The sequence below is a fragment of the Marmota marmota genome, unplaced genomic scaffold, assembly GCF_001458135.2.
Source record: "Marmota marmota marmota unplaced genomic scaffold, marMar, whole genome shotgun sequence".
NCBI lineage: Eukaryota > Metazoa > Chordata > Mammalia > Rodentia > Sciuridae > Marmota > Marmota marmota.
This window is the reverse complement of record NW_025999945.1, coordinates 10,089,395-10,097,903: the sequence shown is the minus strand read 5'-3', so window position 1 is coordinate 10,097,903 and position 8,509 is coordinate 10,089,395. Positions and strand designations below refer to the sequence as shown.

At 40.7% G+C, this 8,509-nt stretch overlaps 1 protein-coding gene and 1 long non-coding RNA gene across 2 annotated transcripts in view; one reads left to right on the top strand and one right to left on the bottom strand.

Moving 5' to 3' along the window:
* Positions 1-5,528, top strand: part of LOC125616438 — a 12,599-nt gene extending 7,071 nt beyond the window's left edge. Inside the window, exon 4 of the long non-coding RNA XR_007347070.1 lies at positions 5,333-5,528. This is a non-coding gene — a long non-coding RNA (uncharacterized LOC125616438). The remainder of the gene's footprint in view (positions 1-5,332) is intronic.
* Positions 1-8,509, bottom strand: part of Plce1 (phospholipase C epsilon 1) — a 371,015-nt gene that overhangs the window by 354,327 nt on the left and 8,179 nt on the right. The window lies entirely within an intron of this gene.

The following is an 8,509-nucleotide window of genomic DNA, read 5'->3' as shown; positions in this document are numbered from 1 at the left end:
CCCCCCCCCCCAAGTTCCCCACTAAAAAGGACTTGGAGAGGGGGAAGGGACATCCTGGCAGGGCCCCTGGAAGGTCATCCTCAGCCAAACTGAGCTGCTTCAGTTTCTGGAAGATGCAACCTTGCTCTGCGAAAACAAAGTAAAGGACATCTGCAAACAGCAGGGACTCTAAAAGATGATTCTGAATGTTTTACTCCAGCAAAACAGAAGTGCAAACAAACAAGAAAAGAAGAGGGGTGGGGGGCCCAGGTAACACACAGAAGAGTATTTAAAAATCATTGCCAAGTGGTTCTTTCCACAGCTCTGTCTACGCTTTCTTCCAGTTTCTTTTTTCCTTTAGACCTTGTGCGTCAACTTTAAATTTTGGTCTCTGGAGCATGTTTCTTTCCAAACCAAATACTTTTACTCTCAATGATCAATTTGTGCCCTTTTTTTTGTTTAAAATGAAATATTCTTTTGACAGCAAAACACTAAGAGTATCACAGAAAGTAACAACAAATACATGGAGCATTTATTTTTCATTTAAAAATTTTAACCTGTGTACAGAAAAGTAGACTAATGACCCAAACCCCCTTTAGAACATCCAGGAATAAAATATCATATATGATACATGACAATACAACATGCACATTGACTATGAGAAGCACTCTTATTTGTTATTCTGTTTATTGAATACTGTTGAGGTTAAATAATGTTTTCCTTTTTTTTTTTTTTTTTTTTTTGTTTGTGCTGGGTACTGGGGATTGAATTCAGGGGCACTGGACTACTGAGCCACATCCCCAGCCCTATTTGTATTTTATTTAGAGACAGGGTCTCACTGAGTTGCTTAGTGCCTTGCTAAGTTGCTGAGGCTGGCTTTGAACTTGCAATCCTCCTATCTCAGCCTCCAGAGCTGCTGGGATTACAGGTGTGTGCCACTGTGCCCGGGTCTCCTTTAAGCTCATGCCTGCCATGGGATTGGATGCATTTAATGTCTGTGCAGCTGAGTTGCTTGAACCCTCCTCATGCCCCTTCTCATTGAATAAACTCCTGACAAGCTGTTTTCTTCTGTACCTGTCTGATCACGTCTTAGAAATCACTTTTATTTTGCAAACAATAAAGCTTTCCCTTTGGCATTCTTGTCAGAATATAATCACAAAGATTTTAAGGCAGAATAATTAATATGTATTCATTATTCATTAGTCTATGCAGTAAATGCATAGATAATACACTATTATTAGATGTGTATTGTTTTCTTAAAGAGTACCATGTTGTTTGTTTCCCCTTCTTAATCCTTTAAACACCAGTCAACTCACCTGAGTTTAATTTTCTAAAATTATGTCTGGCTGTGGCGACATCTACTGGTAAAATTGAGCTCTCAAGCAAGGGAATTGTCGGCATCTAGCCTCAAAGTTATTTTGACCATTCTCTTTTTCCCTATATGTAGTCTAGGCAGAGGTCCAACTCAACATTGTTTGATGATGAGAATTACTAAACCACTTCATTAAAAAGTCTTTCCTGTTAATGATTTCTGAATCTAAAAATTTTTGTTTGAAATACTACTACAATCTTTGCTGGAAAGGAAAAAAATAAACAGACCAAGGGCTGGGGCAGCCTTTAGAAAGGACCATTTGTGAAATAATGCACAGAATCTTGAAAAGCTATTGCATTAAAATAACTTTTTTTTTTTCAGAGCTGGGGATGGAACCCTGGGTTGTCTCCTTAGCTGGTTTCTTTGCTGTTTTCTAAACCAATCATTGGTAAAAAGGATTGGGATTAGCATGATCAGTTTATAGTCTAATTAAAATTCACCCCAAACATGGTCCTTTCCCTAAGGTTGGGTTGGAGTTAACTTCCCAGAACACATGGCCTGAGAACAAAATTGGGGCTATTCAAGTAAAGCAGAGGGGAGGAGGATGGGTTTGCAAAAGCCTCCAATAGTGTCTATAACCAAGGGAAGGAAGGAAGGGAATGGGAGGGGAGGAGTGAAAGGAAGGGAAAGGGAGGGGAGAGGAAAGGAGGGGAGGGGAGGGCAGAGAAGGGCAGGGTCATTGGAAAAGAAATTTGAAAAAGAAATATCTGGAAAAGGGAAGGTACTGGAGAATGAGATTGATCAAGTTATGTTGTATGTACATATGAATATGGCATAATGTATCCCAGTGGTATGTATAATTATAATGCACTAATTAAAAATAATAAAAAATATCTGAAGCAACTGAAAAAGAAGGGAAACTCCAGGCAGTTAGCTGACTTCAGGGTTTTGAAGGCCAAATTCCCCAGAAATGAGTGAGTCCAACTGAATATTATCAACTTTTTATTTTCTCCATTAGAGGCTTTTTAAAAAATCAACAACACTTATAGTTAATTTCTTGGCAGGGAGTTATTTTGTTTTGTTTTTCGCAGTACTGGGCATTGAATATAGAGGCACTTTACAACTGTACCACATCCCAGTTCTTTTTATTTTTTATTTTGAGACAGGGCCTCTCTTAAGTTACCCAGGCTGGCCTTGAATTTGCAATCCTCCTTACTCAGCCTCTTAAGTAGCTGGGATAGCAGGCATGTCACCACACCACACTAGCAAGATTTTTTAATAAAAAAAATGTTCCTGCTGACTTCATACAGATTTTTTCTTTTCTTTCCTTCTTTTTTTTCCTACCCATATTATTTGAAAAAATAATAAAATCTGTATAAGGTAAGTATGTTAATAATAGCCTTGTGTTGATGTTAATTTCCTGGTTTTGCAAATGTTACTGTGGTTATTTGGGGGAATATTGTTTTAAAGGAAATATATACTGCAGAATTTTAGGGGTGTGATAATTAATTTTATGTGTCAATGTGGCTAGGCTGTAACAACCAATTGTTTGGTCAAACACTAATTTACATGTTCTTGAGAAGATATTTTTTAGATGTGATTGACATTTAACTAAGTAGACTTTGAGAAAAGCAGATTACCTTCCATAATTTGGATGGGCCTCATCCAATCCATTGAATGCTTTGAGAACAAAGACTGAGGTTTCCCAAACAAGGAGGAATTCTTAAAACTGACATAGAAACTCTCCCTGCCCTGTGGAATTCAGACCCCACTGCAACATGAACTTGTACTTGAACTTCCAGCCTGCCCCACCCTGTTGTGTGAATGTCATAGAATGGACTGACACAAGCCTGGATAGTACAGCCTCATAGGCACCTGTAGACTACAAACCTGTATATGTTACCATACTGAGTACTACAGGAAATCGTAACAGTGTTATTCTAAACAGGGTTGTTTATGCCAGCAAAAACCACAAACACATGAATAATGCTTTGTGGTGTGATGCCGCAGCTACGACCTCTGACATCACTAGGCAACAGGAATTTTTCAGCTCCATTAGAATCTTAAGGAACCACCCTGGTATGTGTGTTCAGTCACTGACTGAAACATGGTTATTCTATAGTGCATGACTGTAGGTTTTGTTTCTCTGGAAAATCCTGACTAACACAAGGAGTAAAGGTCATCACGTTTTCAACTTACTCTCAATGTTAACTTTTGGGGAATCTGGGTGAAAGGTAATGGGAACTCTTTGTACAACGCTTGCAGTGTTTTCTTTAATTTTGAAATCACATCAAAATAAAAAGTTAGAACGCAAGCAAAGTTTATTCGAAAGCGAATTTGACACACAGCTTTCCTGTCATCCACATGCATATAAACTTGGCTAAGTTTCCAAGGTAGCCAACAAAGTCCCATTTAATACATAGTGTAGCTGAAATACCGTGCCCTCCCAAGAGGATTCAAGAGGAAGAACACGACTCTGTTTTAATAGTGATTCAATCAATTAAATAAAATTGAATAGTCGATTTTAATTCTTTTCCTTGGATGGAAAAATGATTGTACAGTTTTTAATATTCAACCACTAATGTGAAAGAGTGGAGAAAACAACAGTTGGTGGGGTGAAGAAAGGATGAAAAGCATTAAAAAAGAAGAAATAAGTGCTCAGGTGTACCTAGAGAGGAAGGAGGAGAGTTTGAGGAAGGATTTGTTTGATTTGATTTATTCAGAAGAAATGTGAGGAGATTTATATCCTGAGGGGATGGAGCTGGGGTTATATCAGACAGAAACAAACTTGTCATACATATGAGTAAGGAAGGGCATTTTATTTTATTTGTTACTAACACTTTTAAAAAGAATACAACTAGAAGACCAATATAAAGTTGTTAATTTTTACATTTGCCAAGTGAAGCTTAAAAAAATAGCACATAGCCACTTAGCCACCCAAGCACTGACTACTCACAATTACCGTCATGTCAGAAAGAGTTAAACTAAAAAATAGACACGGCATAATGTGAACAGAGTAAATTGATCAAAATGTACTAATTTCACCACAGATTGTTTATATGACTCTGGATTTGGGAGTGGGTCCTAGTTAAGCACATAAAACAGTTATGTGTCCCCCTGGCAGGCTGTGTGGAGCCCCGGGGGGGGGGGCGGGGGTTGTCAAACACAAAGTTTGGATGGATGCCCATCACCAGCTCCTCCGTTGTGGCCCTGGTTCTTCCTCTCCTGAGGAAGTTTATAGGTGGGACCAATGGCATCCACCTCCACTTGTTTTATTGAAATTGCATGTGTATTTGCCGAGTTTATGTTTTTTTTTCCCTCTGTCTTTTGTTAATTTTCAAACCCACTTATCTCTTTCTGGTTCGTGTAGTTTCTTTTTTTAAAAAACAACATTTATTTTTTAGTTGTGGATGGACACAATACCTTTATTTTATTTTTATGTGGTGCTGAGGATCAAACCCAGTGCCTCATGCATGCTAGGCAAGCGCTCTACCTCTGAGCCACAACCCCAGTCCCTTTCCTTCTGTTTTGGTCTCATCTATAACTCACTATTGGTCCTCAAGGATTTGTTTGGGTTGGAGAATTTCATCCGCACCTGTTTCTGCTTCTCTGATTCAATATTAGGTGCCTCCTGCTTCACAGGATGGTCGGTCTAGGTGCAGACTTCCTGGTGGGAATAGAGCCATTTCCCTGATCTTCATTTAGGCCCTTCTCTGATCTGTGATCTTTGGGGTGAAGTCCAAGGCAATTCATCTCCTTATATCTATAAAAAAAAAATACTAAAAAGAGCTGTGGGTCAAGCAGAACTGTGTGTGGTCCACCCTGGCCTGTTCTTTACTAGCTATGTGACTTCACACAAATCTCAAAAACTCTACTAAGCCTTATCTTTCTCATTTGTAACAGGGAAGATAAAAACCTTAAAAGGTTTCCCCAAGGATAAAATGAAAAGCTGTATAAGGAACTTTGACAATGTGCTGTCATGTGGCAGGCTCAAAGATGGTGCTGTTATTATAACTCTCATTTCTTCTCTGCATTTTCTAGATCTGTGCTTCCAAACATGGTAACTGCTACATGTGGCCATCAAGCATTGGAAATGTGGTTGGTCTCAATTGAGACAAGCAGTCAACATGACATATAGTCCAGACTTTGGAGGATTAGTGTGACAAACAGGATGTACAATATCTCACCACTAATTTTTATATTGATAACATGTTAAAATGGATAACATTGTGGACATATTGGGTTAAATAAAATCTTATTAAAATTAATTTGTTTTTGCATTATTTAGAATGGCTTCCCTTTCAAAATTACTTATATAGTCTGTACTGTATTTCTGTTGGACAACACTATTGTAGAATCCTGAGTTTTGTCTGTGAAATAGATCGACAAATTGTTGTTGTCTGAAATCTTTCCTTAGAGATCCCTCCTGGATATGATTCCATTGCTCACCCGACTTCCCTCCTGAGGATATCATGTCTTTACCACTTATTTGACCTCAAACATCTGCTTCGTTTTATTTTTCATGTACTTAAAAGATTAAAGATAGGTGTCATCTGGAAAAGGCAGCCCACACATCCCAGCAGATCCCCCAGGGGAGGCACCTCCTCCTCACAGATCACTGTTTAGGGTCAAGTCATGAAGGGAAGAGAAATATGGCTGCTTGGCATGTAAATAGCAAATATTAGGTACTGATTGAAATATTCTGGGTGCAAGTAACAGAAATGAATTTCAACTTAATCACAAACAGGCAATTAATTGGAAGGATAGTGAAGACCTCACAGACTTGACAGAAGAGCTTAACAACTGGCTATCAGAGGGGATAGGATCTGGTGTAGTCACAGGAGATACATAGTCAGAATCCACGGTCCATCTTTCTGGGCACTGCCATTGAACTGCTCAGTGGTATACCTTCATCTCATGTAACTCTGTTTAAGATTCAAATTACCAAAAGAGAAACCTGACTTTGTTGAGCTCAGGATGGGCCCACCCACTTCTTAGGCCACTTGGGGTAGAATTCTGTATCACCAGCTCCACCAAAACTATAGGAATTAAGTTTGGGTAGTTTCTCAAAGGAAGCAGGTTATGGCAGAAACAATGCTATATGTTCACCAAATTCTGTTTTCTTTTCCTCTCCCTGAGTGTAAAAGAAAACCTTATTTTCTATCTTTTTTTTTTTCAGTTAGGGTAAAGTGAGTGGGATGTAGGTAAAATTTTCCTTGTCCATAAAATGTTGACATACTTGGAAGCTGTATGTTTAGTAAGTCAGAATCGTGGAATGGAAGAAGGTGGTAAGTCTGAGGCACCATTTAAAGGAGAGAGACAACAGCCTAGCAAGTGGGATGCATTGGTTAGATCCTCAGCACCACATTAAAATAAATAAATAAATAAAGGTATTGTGTTCATCCACAACTTAAAAATTAGGAATAAAATATCCTTTCACCATGTGACTTCCTGTCCTGCATTCTACCCTTAGTAGGGAGGTGGCATTGGTATTGAAAAGGGTAAGGTCTTTGTCAGGATCATTAATGTGAGGAGACTGGAATTTTCTAGGTATGTAACCACATTCGACATCTTTAAACTCCTTTTCTAATAGACCTACCTTCCAAAAGTGGTGAGGATTGAAAGTGACAAAAGACTAAGAAGCCCCCGGCCTGGATGGGACTTATAAATGCATTTCCTCTCCCAGAAAAAACTGCTTCACTTGCTGTGGAATGGCAGACATTTTTCTCAGGGCCACTTAAAGGAGTCTTAGAGAATATATTCCTTCCTGTTAAAAATGCTGAGAGCCAGGAACCTGTAATCCCAGTGACTTGGGAAGTTGAGGCAGGAACATAACAAGTTCAAAGCCAGCCTCAGCAACTCAGTTAGGTCCTGTCTCAAAATAAAAAAAAAATTAAAAGGGCTGAGGATGGGCTCAGTTGTTAAGTGCCCCTGGCTTCAATTCCCAGTTAAAAAAAAAAAAAAAGCTGAAACTTGTCTTTTTGTATTTTCTTCAATCACAGAGCATGTGAGAATCCAGGTCTGGTCTGTAGACTGGCTGAGGCAGGAGAGGAGACAGTAAAAGAAATCAGAAAATTGAGCGGGTGATAGACCAGATGATAGCAGCGAACATCTCTGTGTGTACACGTCTCTACCTCTGCATCTCTTTTACCCTTTTTCTTTCTTGGTCCTTTTTTTAAAATCAAATCATCTTTTAATTGTGTTCCATTGATTTTATTTTTTATTTTATTTTTGATTACGTTAAATACCCACTTTCAAAATTCAAGATATGAAGGAGACTTTGTGAACAAAGTTCCCTCTTACTCTGCCCTTCAGCTGCCAGGTTCCTCTCCCCAAAGACAGCCAGTGTTAACAGCTTCCTGTATATCCTCCTGAGATATTCCCTTCTTATACAAATGAACACGTACTCTACCATGATATGAATCTTGTTTTTCTCACTTAGAAATATTGCAGATTATTCCATACCCATGCATGGAAAACTTCCTGTTCTCAATTTATTTTAAAATGCTTTTTATGTGGGCTGGGGTTATGGCTCAGTGGCAGAGTGCTTGCCTAACAGGTGTGAGGCACTGGGTTTGATTCTCAGCACCACATATAAATAAATAAAACAAAGGTCCATTGACAACTAAAAAAAATAAAAATTAGGCCGGCAAGGTAGACGGAACTGTGACCACCCACAGAGCAGGCCCAGCGGCCTGCTGAGGGGCAGAGCCGCCCCCCACCCCCCGTGCCTGCCAGGTAGGCAGAACTGTGACCACCAACAGAAAAGGCCCAGTGGCCCGCGGAGGGGCAGAGATTCCAATCACTCCTGCAAGGTAGGCGGGCCTGCGACCCACCGGCAGAAGAGGAGCAGCGGCCTGCTGAGAGGCAGAGCCGTCCCCTCCCCCCGCGCCTGCAAGGTAGACGGAACTGTGACCACCCACAGAACAGGCCCAGCGGCCTGCTGAGGGGCAGGGCCGCCCCCTACCCCACCACCCCCCCGCACCTGCCAGGTAGGCGGAACTGTGACCACCGACAGAAAAGGCCCAGTGGCCCGCGGAGGGGCAGAGAAGCCAACCACTCCTGCAAGGTAGGCGGGCCTGCGACCCACCAGCAGAACAGGCGCAGCGGCCTGCTGAGAGGTAGAGCCGCCCCCTCCCCCAGCGCCTGCAAGGTAGACAGAACTGTGACCACCCACAGAACAGGCCCAGCGGCCTGCTGAGGGGCAGAGCCGCCCCC